At 30.1% G+C, this 13,683-nt stretch overlaps 2 long non-coding RNA genes across 2 annotated transcripts; both read right to left on the reverse strand.

Annotated features, from left to right (window-relative positions):
* Positions 1–382: 382 nt before the first annotated feature.
* LOC114298623 (uncharacterized) lies at positions 383–6,787 on the reverse strand. The gene is made up of 4 exons (XR_014350141.1): positions 6,351–6,787; positions 3,289–3,354; positions 703–809; positions 383–578 (listed from the first exon to the last, which is right to left on the reverse strand). It is a non-coding gene; the product is annotated as an uncharacterized LOC114298623 (long non-coding RNA).
* Positions 6,788–9,874: 3,087 nt separating this feature from the next.
* LOC145807802 (uncharacterized) lies at positions 9,875–13,323 on the reverse strand. Its single transcript, XR_014351190.1, has 2 exons — positions 12,359–13,323; positions 9,875–9,913 (listed from the first exon to the last, which is right to left on the reverse strand). It is a non-coding gene; the product is annotated as an uncharacterized LOC145807802 (long non-coding RNA).
* Positions 13,324–13,683: the final 360 nt, after the last annotated feature.

Genomic DNA, 13,683 nt, shown 5'->3' on the forward strand with positions numbered 1-13,683 from the left:
TCATACTGGTAAAAATTCACCACATTGTAGTTATAATCTATTCAATCCATTAATAATTCTTCATATTCAAGGTTAAACTCCGTGTCACAGTGTATATAGACAATTACAATCATTTTAATTCCCTTATCCTTTTACTTTGTAATTACAATATGAAATCAGGAGAGATTTACTTAATACATATAGTTCATGAATTAATTTGAAACCAAAACATAAATAATCATGCATTCTATATGTATAGCCTCAAGTGTAGTCCCACTTTAAACTTGATTCAACATCTCTATATGTATTTTAGATCTGATTATTTCTTATTGCCAATAGCACATAACCATAAATGCATGATGCTTGAAAAAGATCAAAAGATCCATTTGCAAAATCCAATTGATCAAATGGAACCATTTCATCTATTCACGTTAAATAAATTCATTCTATCCATTACATTATACGCATACATATGTGTGCATTTATAGTATTTAAAGAAGGAATGACAGTAAAAACAAAAGGCTTTTTAAGTTAGATACGCGTTGTCTCCCAGTTGTGCAATCCATGTCACCCACTTGTATATTCCATCACCTAACAGCCTGTAATTCAAGTGATGAAAATGAACAATAGAAGGGGGAAAGGAAAAAAAAAATCAGAGAAAATTTTAAAAAGTGGAGAGTAGTATTTTAAGAAGAGCCATTTGAGGAAGCAGTGCTTACATACCGGCAAAGAGGAAAGACGAAGTGGGTGCAGTGGCTATTGGGCATGTCAACATCGTTAATTCCTCTGTATCAATCTGATAAACATCAACCCAACTTCGATTTCGGTGGCTGAGTACATGAGAGAAAGAGGGAGAGAACTTAGCCATTCAAAAAGCACCCAAATGATTGTTACTCCATAATTTTTCTGAAATCTTCTTGTTACTCCATAATGGCACATTAGGAACTACAAATTAAAAACTGAACTGATATTTGAATTGAACATCCAGTGTCATCACCTAGATGTTAACAAAGAAAATTTTGGAAGAAGAAATGATAAAGTTCACAAATTACAATTTAACGATCAACTTAATGATAAAAACTTAAACTCCACAATTTAGGAAAGAGGGCAAAACTACCAGTTATGCCAAATCCACTTGGGAAAAAATAATAATTCAAATATGATTCTGTGTTTAAGTTAAAAAAAATGTAATTAGCATAATCACGCTTGTATAATCAAAAACCCACAAATGAAACCAATTAAGTAGTAGAAAATGCTAGAAAAGTTATGATGAAATTCAGTCAATGGTGGCAAGTACTCCAAAACCAAATTTCAGTCATGACCACAACATCTCACACCTTCAATTCAACTTAAAAAAATAAAAATTTTATATTTTGAATTCCACACAAATTGAATCCAAAACCAAACCAGTATAAAAATTAAAAATTAAGAAGCAAATTGAGATTTAGTTGAGAGAGGGAGGAAGTGAATCAACAACTATTAACAACTCTATTGAAGCTCTATTCAAAATCACTTAATAACAAAGGTTACATGCAAAAACAAAATTAAATATCCCAAATGAGCAATACCCAACAAAACAGCCCCATCCACAAAACTTTTTAGTTTAAACTTCCCAATTTCATTTGATTATTCAAGTAAAATTGATAAAATTTACAATGAAATCATGAAACTGTCCTATTTATACCCAAAAGACAGTACATATTCATTTTACTATTACCCAATACTATTAATTTAACTAAATTGAATTAATCTGACAAAGATATGAGCTATTGCACTATGTTTTCTTTTGATCAAGAATCAAACCATCTATTTCAAGCAATCAATCAAAACCACACACATGCAGATGCCAAACTAATAATATAAAATTTAAGCTAAAAATGCACTGTTTTATGTCAATATCAATAACCAACCAATCAATAATACCAAGAACAAATAGAGATTAGATTCCACTATGAAAAAAATAGAATTTGGAAATCAAATAGAAGGCTTCTCTATTAAACCAACTAATATTGATGAAATTCTAAACAACCAATTAGAGGATTCTATGTAAATAAGAATACTTTTGTTAATGAGATTAATCAAAAATTAAACTGGATGATATTACAAATCTAAATAATTAAGTTATGAAATTCAAAACCAATTAATTGGAAAAAAAAATTCAAATATTAATCATTAACACAACTTCTATAAGTAAATAAAAAATTGAAATTAAGTCATGAATTTGAATTTGAATAAAAACTTGAAATTAATCATTAATCATGAATTTGAAATCTTAGTAAATAAAAATTCCAACTCAACTTCTGTAAGTATAAAACAAATTAAGTCATGAATTTACCTTTTATATCTATAACTCATGCCTCAACTTGAAATTGCTTCCATTGGTAAAGTTTCAATTCCATGAAAATTGAATAGATTTGTACCAATTAAAAAAACCAAAATTGTATTTAGATATAACTAAGATAGGGGTTGGAGTGAGTGGAAATCATTCCATTATGAATCATTCCACACGTGGACTCAACTGATGGTATATGATGAGATTACAAATGTACAGTAAATATTGGGGGGGAAAATAAAGGTGAGAAAGGTTCAAATGAAAACCTCTCTGTACAATAATGCAATAACAAAATAGTAAAAACCCCAAAATCTCGTACTAATATGCCAATAAAAGCACGAAATAACAACCCATTCATATGAAAAATATATCTCAAAATCTAAGTTTGGTGCTCACCACGAAAAAGTTATTGAACCCATTAAATATAAATCTTGAGAGAGAGAGAGAGACAGAGACAGAGACAGAGAATCACCACAAATCCACTATGTAGAGCATGTGTTGGGCTTCAAAATCAAAGAATCATGAAAAATTATTGAAATCAACTTCTAAATTGCCCACAATAGCTATCGACATTGATGGATAAAAGAAAATAATTAATTATCCAGAAAAATGAAAACCAATATAATGGCTCAGAACTCTATATAAGCAAAGGAAACCAGACCAAAGCCAATGGATTTTAAGTGAAAACAAAGCAATACCACAACAAATTATATAACGGAAACCCCAATGGATTTTAATTGCCTTGAAAAATTAGAATTTCATTTGGATTTAAAGTTCTATGTATGGTGGCGAGGATCATCACTTATATTTGAACAATCATTAGAATGTTATTATTACAACAAAAAACTGGAAGTTATACCTTACCTTTTGAAGAATTTATGGATAGGCACAGAAAGATATTTGAATTGTTTTCTAAGGGATGACCAACAAAAGGAAACGTTAAAATGCTTTAGTAAGAATGCAAATCAGATACTTACCACAATGTTCAGATGCGAAAGGTTGTTAAGAAGTTTCACTTCTTCCTCAAGCTCTCTAATGTGAACCTATTAAGCAAATTTAAAGAATTGATTTAGATATACAGGACCACAAACACAATGCTTCATATACAAATTACCATAAAATGTAAATAAAGCAATTAATCTAGAAGTGATTTTCAACTTTGAAGTACTGTTACTGCAACTGAAACATTCTTAGATATATACCAAAAAATAACAAAAAAATATATAAATATATTCAAAAGAATCACCATAAACAAAATATATCTTTTAGAAATGAAGGAGCACCAAATCCAAAATCTGGGAGAGCATTTCTCAAAATAATAATAATAAAAAAAAAGTATAAGAACATTATCCCAAAATAAAACCACTGCTCACATCTGCTGTGTACCACAATTCATCATCATTCTGCAAATCACTACTAAATAATGTTCTAGATAAAGCTTAAGTAAATACTAAAGTATTCAATAAATACCAAAAATAATGTTCTAATTAACATTAATTAGAAACTATGAATAAAAAATATGACCATGAAACCAATTTAATGTTAACAAAAATATTTTCAGTTTAATGTTAACAGTCAGGTTAACCTTAATGTTCACATTAACCCATTTAATGTTAACAATCCTCAACCCATTTAACTAATATGAAATAAAAATGGGTATTAACATGAAACCAATTTCTTCCTTTAACCCCCATTTGATTTGACAGAGAGTGATGGTGGGGATGGTGGGATGACAAAAAACAAAGTATCCAAATTTGTAGGGAAAAAATAAGTTTATTACTAATTCTATTCACAGATAAATTCAGCACTGACAATTGAAAAAGAAATTTTAAATCACAATAAGGAAAAGGAAAAGAAATTTGTACAAAAAAATTAATTCGTCCAATAGACTTGTAACATTAAATAATAATTAAATCATACTTGAAAAATTATTGAATATTCTTCGAATGCCATAAAAGTATATACATATGGTACTTCTAATCAATGAGATTGCAAAAATAAAAAATGAATGAAAATGACTTTATCTCTATCAAATTGACCAAAGTTGGTCAGGTCAATTTTGACAATTGCTTTTCTTGTACAAAAAGCCCAAGTTCAAGTTTGGACTTCGTATCACCAATGCTTCTACTTCCACCTATATAAAAATAAAAATAAAAAAATAAAATTAAATCTTTTTTGTTGCTATCAATCAAATTCAACATACAAAAAATCAAATGAAAATGATATCTATGGAGACAATACTGAAAAAGATGACAATGAAAAGGCTCACGTCCGTCCTCTAGAAAAGAAAATATTGAAAAAGATGACAATGAAAACAGAGGATACGTGTTTCTCTTTTTTACCAGTGAAAAAAAAAAAAAAGCGGCAAAAAAGCAAGAGTCAAATAAATAAAGAAAAACTTCTGATTTCACTCCCTCACAGAGCACTGAAAAAGTTTAAACAAAAGTAGAAAGAATAGGACCTAGGAATCAAAAAAAATAAAAAATATGAGAAGACCTCCCCCTCTTTGTCTCTCTGTAAGCAAATTAGATTTAGATCTATCAAATCAAAAGAAAAGAAAAGACCCATTTGAGCCATTTCTCTAAGTGTGGTTTATGTTGATCCCAGTAACCACCAATATATGCATATGTATATAAAAGCATGTATAGATAGATCCATTTGATTATGAGCTTGAAAGTGAACAAACATGAATATATCTAGTTGAAGATTATAAGCTTGAAAGTGAACAAATATATGTATGTATGTATATACAAATATATGTATATATGTAAGTATGTATATGCATACCATTGGTGGTATGATTTTTTTATTTTTATTTTTATATGGGTGGAAGTAGAAGCATTGGTGAGCAGATCACCCTTGTTGGTGACATGTGTGAGTGCCCACATCATTGCATGCTTTGAATGTGAGCTCTGATCCACCACCACCATCACTCTCTTCCTCATCATCATACCACCACCACCACCATTCTGATCACCTCCACCACCATTCCCATAATACATGTTCAGCCCTTCCATTTGCTTCAAACCACCGCCAGTGCCCCACCTCTTGGATGTTGATTTCCAACCCTCTCTTCCACTTAACTGCCTCAAAAATGAATCTGAACTTGGCATTTTGTGACTCACCCTTCCCCCCCCTACTTCCACTCTTCTCAAATCTTGTCTTTAATCTATGATGGGTAGTAATGATGATGCAAAGCCATGATTTTATCTTTTATTGCAGGGTAGTGATGATGAAGCACTGTCTAGTTGTGTCTTTTAGCAAGGAAAAGAGAAAAATAATTTTACACTATGATATAGGATGCACATCTTAAAAGGATGCACACATTAACAATTTAACAGAGGACGGACGTGAGCCTTTTTCATAATTTGATTAAGTTCAATCCAATGGTTTATAATTTGACAAACGGACAGAAGTCCCATCAAGGAAAAAAAACTGAGCTTCCTTATTAAGTTGAAAATGCAATTGATTGAGCTGTACAAGTTGATCATAATAAGATATGATCATCTCTCCCACCCTATATCAATCAGACCTCAAAATTTGTGACTTTATTTTTGTATGATCAAAACACATGAAGATGATAAGCAATCACAAAGTAAAATGAAAAACATTGGTGCTTCAAGCTTCCGCTGTTTAGTTCCGTTTTTGCTTTCAGCTTTCATCTTTCATGTTTTAGAAAACAACACAATGAAAAGTTTGAAAAAAACACCCAAAGATCACAAACTGCTAATTAAGCTGAGCTAGTTCCAATTGATGGCAAAAATTTCGGAAGAATAAAAACAAAATCGAAGAGAGAAGAAGATGATGACAGAGCATTTAAACATTCTTCTACCCAGCTAAAAAACAACAAAACCCCAAAAGAATATCAGCATGGCACTCATTAATTCCCAGAATTAACAACCTCCAAACAATAGATGATGATAAAGAACAACAATTATGATCTAGATATGAAAAACCCGCTGTCAAGAACTATAGATCTATATAACCAAGCAGAAAAAATTGAAGAAAGACATGTAGAGAGAGAGAGAGAGAGAGAGACCTCGTTGTTGTCACAGTGCCATCGGGTAGATTGTAATTGCCATCGGGTTCGACTGTCCAACCAGCTTCGGAGCAGAGAGCTTTCAAGACCTCATTGTTGTCACACTGCTTGGGTAGGTTGTAATTGCCCTGAGCTCTCAATCCAGAGTATATCTTGGAGGCTAGGGCTCTCCTCTTCCTCCGAATTTGTGAATAAAATTATGTATATAATACACACAAATGCATATCTATACATACGGTGGCTCTCATCTCCGAATCTGTGAATCTCCCATCTCCAGAAGAGAGAAGATGACGATTAGGATAGCGGAGAGAGGGAAGAGACTAATGGAGAGAGAGAGAGAGAATGGGGGTCTGATTTCAAAATTTGAAATTAGAGAAAAAGAGATGAGAGTGTGAGAGAGAGAGAGAGAGAGAGAGGGCGTGGGTTGAAAATGGAGGGTGTAAGACTGTGAACCCTTGGATTAAGTTCAATCCAATAGTTTATAATTTGACAAAGGGACAGAAGTCCCATCAAGGAAAAAAAATTGAGCTGTCTTATTATATAGATATATATATATTTGTATATATCGTTGCTCTCACGTTTGTTCTCATCTCCAAATCCTTATTAGTTCACTTTAGTAGTTAACGATCTCTCTTTATTTCTCTGTATTGGTAAGTTAATTCTCTCCCTCCCTAATTTTGTAAAAATCTTCATTTTGTTTGGTTGCAGAAAAAATGTTTAAAAGGCTTTTTCAAAAATAATTTCAATTTTTAATTTATTTTATTAGAGTGTACCTCAAAGAAGTAATTTGAAGGGGAAAAAAATATATACTGAAAATAAATTATAATCCTAAATAATTCAATAAAGTGTACTAAAAAATTAGATTTATTTAAATATTTTTTAGATGCAAATAGAATTCCCCAGCGTCATGCACCTTGATGGCGGGCCCAGCCCAAACTTTGGGGATTCATCATTAAAGGGCCCAGCAACACCAGTTCGAGGCCCATGAAAAGTACTCTTGCTTATCGACATTTAGCGGTGTTTTGAAAAGTATATTTTTATTTATTTATTTTATTTTCGTTTTAAGTAAAAGTTTTTTAAAATTTTTCAAGTTTTTAAATTTAGTTGGACAAGATGAATCAAAAAATTATAATGTTTTTAAAAAAATCTAAAAAATACAAAAAATAAGTAAATTTTTTCGGACTTATTTTTGATAATTTTTTTAAAAAACACATACTTTTTAAATTTTTCTCGACAAAACAGACTTAGAAAGTATTAAAAAAAATTGTTATAATTTAAAAAAGAGGTGGCTTTTTTTCCTTTTTTTGGGGTGTTGCCGATGGGCCTCAACGGTCAAGATTGAAGAAAATTTGCCATTTGTGCTGCTTGTCCATCAACTCCCACCCACCTTTTTGCACGCTCTTAATTTGATTAGATACAGAGATATTTGTACACTCACTTAGGTTTTATGCTACTGGGACCCTTTAATAAGAAGATACTTCTCAACTATCACCTACCACTATTATTTATGGTTTCAACTGTGTTACCGGCCATAGGGGTGGTGGTTTAGTAAAGTAGACATTATTATTAATTTTTTTTTTTTTTTTTATAGATGTGACCCAGGTTTAACTTTTGGGAAAGCAAAATATTAGGAAATTTTAGGTCAGGTTTGATAAGTTGTTAAAAAGTTATTCAAAAAGTTAAAAAATTATTATTATTCATCAAAATTCAAAAATTACGGCTGCATAACTTTTAATCCTAATTTTTTCCTACACACTAATTTATATAATTTTTTAATACATATTTTTCATAAAAAGTCAAAAAGTTAATCCAAATATTCATATTTTTTTCCTCAATTTTTTAGCCTAAAAAGATAATAAATACACTTATTTAGGACACCCCAAACAACCTCTTAATGGTTTTTTTATGGAGATCTCGTTCTATATTCCGATCAAATCTTGAGTTTGTCTGTAACATATGGTTGAGTTTTGCGGGGTCTGGGTTCACAAATATAGTGGTGATAAATCAAAACATTCTTTTCTCTACGTTCAAAAGAAAAAAAAAAAAACCTAACTGTGTTACCGACATTAATTAAAAGTATAACCTTAAATATTTCATATTCACAAAGATTGGATGTAGGGATGACATCTCAAAGTATTTTTTTCTCTACATTCAAAAAAAAGAAAAAAATGTGTTACCGACATTAATTAAAAGTATAACCTTAAATATTTCATATTCACAAAGATAGATGCAGTGATGACATCTCAAAATATCTTTTTCTCTACGTTAAAAAAAAAAAACAAAAAACAAAAAAAAAAAAAAAAAAAACAAAAACAACTGTGTTACTGGCATTAATTAAAAGTATAATCTTAAATATTCCATTTTCACAATGATTGTGAACTTCACAAATGCATCTCACAAATGTCGTATTTGAAAAGATGATTAAATTAAAATAACTTAATAAAATATAAAATAAGTTAAAATAATTAAAAAGAAAAAATGTTACATCTAACATATAAGTCCTGTTTGGTAGAACTGTGAGAAAGTGTTTATAAGTTATGTCTAAACAGCTTATAACTTATAACTATGAACATAAGCTGATTTCTGACTTATTCTTAAAGCATCTCCTGCCCTACTCAAAGAATAAGCTCATTTTTTATTTTCAAAAAGTTATAACCTAAACCAAACACATCAAAATAGCTTAAATTAAATTGAAAGCTGAAATAAGCTGATTATAATTTCTGCCAAACAGGCACATAATTATGTTACTTTTTCTCTTACAATTATTCAATCAATTACAAAAAAAAAAATTAACTAACTTTCTAAATACAATTTTTTTAATCCGGTTAAAATAGTCAAAAAGTTAAATAACTAACTAAAATAAGTAACTTTCCAAACAAAGTCAAATTATGATGAATAAAAAATATTTTTTTATATATATTTATATTATATTATTTGGGCCATTTGAGTGTGGATAAAATATTAAAAATTAAAATATTTTCGTAATAATTCGAGTACAGCCTGATGAGATAGAACTTGTATGCTATAAGATTCTACAAATCACAAATTTAAGAGCTGTTAACAAAAAAATACAAAAATCAAAGTCAATTTTAGTTGGGACTAAAAAAGTACAAAAAGTTAAGGAATTGTTTGGCTAGAACTTTTTGGCTAAAAAAAATACAAAAGATAAAATAAACTAAATAAGTTAATAAGACAAAATGTCACATCTAAATCGTAATCATTTTTTTTTTTTTTCTCATAAAAATCAAAGCAAAACCAAACAAACTTTCAGCTCCGGGCTAAAATTGTCACGACCCGCTCCCCGTACCTAAGGGTTAAGTATCGTGATGACCAGTAATCGAGGTTACCTCTGGCCAATTCTTAAACAAATCAAATAACGCGAGCGGAAGTAATATTTAAATAAAGGTACAAAAATAATCATTGGAGTTTCTATTTTTATTACAAAATATATTGATCCAAAAGACCGATATTTACATAGAAAAATATCATAAAAATGCTGTGTGTATATTCCGCAGCCCTGCATCTAAGACTTTCCAAAAGCTATTTCTGATTTGCATTATTTCCTGAAAATTGGTAAACAACAATAAGCACATGGCAGAGTGAGAAATATTATACCAAGAGTACAAGGGATACGAAATAACCATGAATAGTTAGTTATGCCAAAACATTTAAGACAACTTAGTCAGAACAAATAATCCTTTAAGTAGCAAAACTGAGATTATTTTCATTTAAGTGACAGAAACTGAAATACAGAAATTATGTAAATATATAGTCATAACCACGGTACTGAACAGAACAGAATAGAACAGAGGTCACAGAAGTGACAGTCAGAACAGAGGTACGGATTCAAGAGGTGGCTCGTACGGATTCTAGAGGTGGCTCCCACGATATTGTAGCACTTAGCTCCGCACAGCACTTTACTCCGCATAGAACAGATGTCAATGGATCAGAGGGCCACAAAAGTAACCAAACAGAGGCCAATGATTATTTAAGTCCCCTAAGGCGTGGGACTCCTGTAGTGATACTTACAAAACATAATTTTATATAAAATCACAGCCAAATATTCTTTAAAAGTAAAACAAATATATTTATGAATTTCCTTTTAAGTAAATAGGGTTCAGAAATAAAACCACGTAACTAAAATCTTTATAAAAGATAACTTTTATTAAAAACGTAACTTGTATAAAACAGATTTTGATAAGTCAAAACATACGTAAAATATATTTTGATAACTCAAAGTATAATATAACTCATTTTAACTTTAATACCTTACACTCTCATTCCACTGTTAGAGACCCTTTTAACTTTCATCATTTTTTCCTTCCCTTCCTTTCCTTGTTTCTTTCCTTCATTCCTTCTTTTCTTCTTTCTTTTCTTGCTTTTCCTTTCTTTCCTTCTTCTCCCTTTTCCTTCGGGCCAGATCAGCGCCTCCTATTTATAAGGAGGTCAGCAGGCCATTGGTTTTCCAACACGTGGCCAGGCCATAATATCCATCAGATTCGTTAATAAGTTTATAAATTCATTCTTATCCTTAATAAATTAGTAGGTGGCACACACACGATGTGTGTGCAATTTAAATAAGTAGCAATAAAAAAAATAATAATGAAGTTCATAATATAATGTGTACTTAGCTTAAGTGGTATGAATCGTCGTACTTAAACCCATGGTCATGGGTTCAAGCCTTACCCATCTCTTTGTTTAACTTTACCCATCTCTTTGTTTAACTTTTTTTAAAAAAATAAAAAATACTGCCACATGGCATGAGGAGAGTGAAACTTCAGGACACCATATTATGTGTTCACTTTATAATAGTATAGATAGATAGATAGATATTTAAAATAATTACTCTTTAACTTAATATTTTAATATAATTATATAAATAAATTAATTTCTAATTAAATTACACTTTATCGTATACCAATAAAAATTAATTATTTATTTTAGTACTACACTCATTATTTTTATTATTATTATTATTTTGACCTCTAAATTTTGAAATAATTATATTATTTTACAAAATTACGCATAATAATATATAATAAATTATATATTTTCCGAACTGAGATTAAACAATATTAGTATAAATTTTACAAAATAATTAAAAATCTGGGTTGTTACAATCTTTATTCCTTTTAAAATTTCGTCCTCAAAATTTGTCACATGTAAGCTATTCGCTGCGTACTTTGATAAATATATATTAGATAATCAATCTGATAGAAATATTACCTCAAAAAAAAAACTTTACCAAGAATTACTCACTGTCTAGTTGTCAAAAATTATTTTGGGTCAAAATAAAGAATAAAGAGCGACTTTAAAAACTTTTCACTCATTTTGTTCACGATAAAAATAAATAAAAATGAGAACACAACGACAAAATTATATGCAATAATTGAAATTTTGAGATGAACTTTTCATTGATGGGAAATAGTTTCAAAAATAGTATCTTTATAATTTGAACCCACTTTTAAAAAACATCAAAATAAATTTTTTTTTGAATACTGAACTGAAAATTATATGCATTTAATAATATTATAATTTTGGTAGGTGCATGAGCCCGACATCCTTCTTTTCTTATCCTTCTTTTACTGTAATAAATATAAATTATATCTATTATCCTTCACAAATTAGGAACACTAAAAAAAAAATTTATCATATATATATAATCACATAAAATTATAATATAATTAAATTGACGAACAAAATTTAATAATTCGGTACTAATTGCCCGTTATCCAAATTCTTAAATGTGCGCGTGTCCTATGCTCCAATGATGATTTTTTTTTTTCTTTCTAGAAAAAAATCATTGCTCTGATACCACTTGTCACGACCTGCTCCCCGTACCCAAGGGTTAAATATCGTGATGGCCAGTAACCGAGGTTATCTTCTGCCAATTCTTAAACAAATCAAATAACGCGAGCGGAAATAATATTTAAATAAGGGTACAAAAATAATCATTGGAGTTTCTATTTTTATTACAAAATATATTGACCCAAAAGACCGATATTTACATAGAAAAATATCATAAAAATGTTGTGTGTGTGTATTCCGCAACCCCGCATCTAAGACTTTCCAAAAGCTATTTCTGAATTGCATTATTTCCTGGAAATTGGTAAACAACTATAAGCACATGGTAGAGTGAGAAATATTATACCAAGAGTATAAGGGACACGAAATAACCATGGATAGTTAATTATGCCAAAATATTTAAGACAACTTAGTCAGAACAAATAATCCTTTAAGTAGCAAAATTGAGATTATTTTCATTTAAGTGACAGAAACTGAAATACAGAAATTATGTAAATATATAGTCATAACCACGGTACTGAACAGAACAGAATAAAACAGAGGTCACAAAAGTGACAGTCAGAACAGAGGTACGGATTCAAAAGGTGGCTCGTACGGATTCTAGAGGTGTCTCCCACGATAGTATAGCACTTAGCTCTGCACAGCACTTTGGTCCACACAGAACAGAGGTACGGATTCAAGAGGTGGCTCGTACGGATTTTAGAGGTGGCTCCCACGATAGTGTAGCACTTAGCTCCGCACAGCACTTTGCTCCGCACAGAACAGATGTCAATGGATCAGAGGGCCACAAAGTAACCAAACAGAGGCCAATGGTTATTTAAGTCTCCCAATGGGTTATTTAAGTCTCCCAAGACGTGAGACTCCCGTGGTGGTACTTACAAAACATAATTTTATATAAGGTCATAGCCAAATATTCTTTAAAAATAAAACGAACATATCAATGGGTTTCCTTTTAAGCAAATAGGGTTCAAAAATTAAGCCACGTAACTGAAATCTTTATAAAAGATAACTATTATTAAAAACATAACTTGTATAAAACAGAATTTGGTAAATCAAAATATACGTAAAATACATTTTAATGACTCAAGATATAATATAACTCGCCTTAACTTTAATACCTTACTAGTGAAATACCCTTTTAACTTTTACCATTTTTCCCTCCCTTTTCTTTCCTTCATTCTTTCTCTCTTTCTTTCCTTCTTTCTTGCTTTTCCTTTCTTTCCTTCTTCTCCCTTCTCCTTCGGGCCAGATCAGCGCCTCCTATTTATAAGGAGGTCAGGCCATTGGTTGGCTAACACGTGGCTAGGCCATAATATCCATCAAATTCGTTAATAAATTTATAAATTCATTCTTATCGTTAATAAATATTTAAGATAATTATTTTTTGACTCAATATTTTAATATAATTATATAAATAAATTAATTCCTAATTAAATTACACTTTATCGTATATCAATGAAAAAATAATTATTTATTTTAGTACCACACCCATTATTATTATTATTTATATTTTGACCCCTAAACTTTT

This window comes from Camellia sinensis, chromosome 14 (genome assembly GCF_055761805.1).
Source record: "Camellia sinensis isolate YWXY chromosome 14, ASM5576180v1, whole genome shotgun sequence".
NCBI classification, from domain to species: domain Eukaryota; kingdom Viridiplantae; phylum Streptophyta; class Magnoliopsida; order Ericales; family Theaceae; genus Camellia; species Camellia sinensis.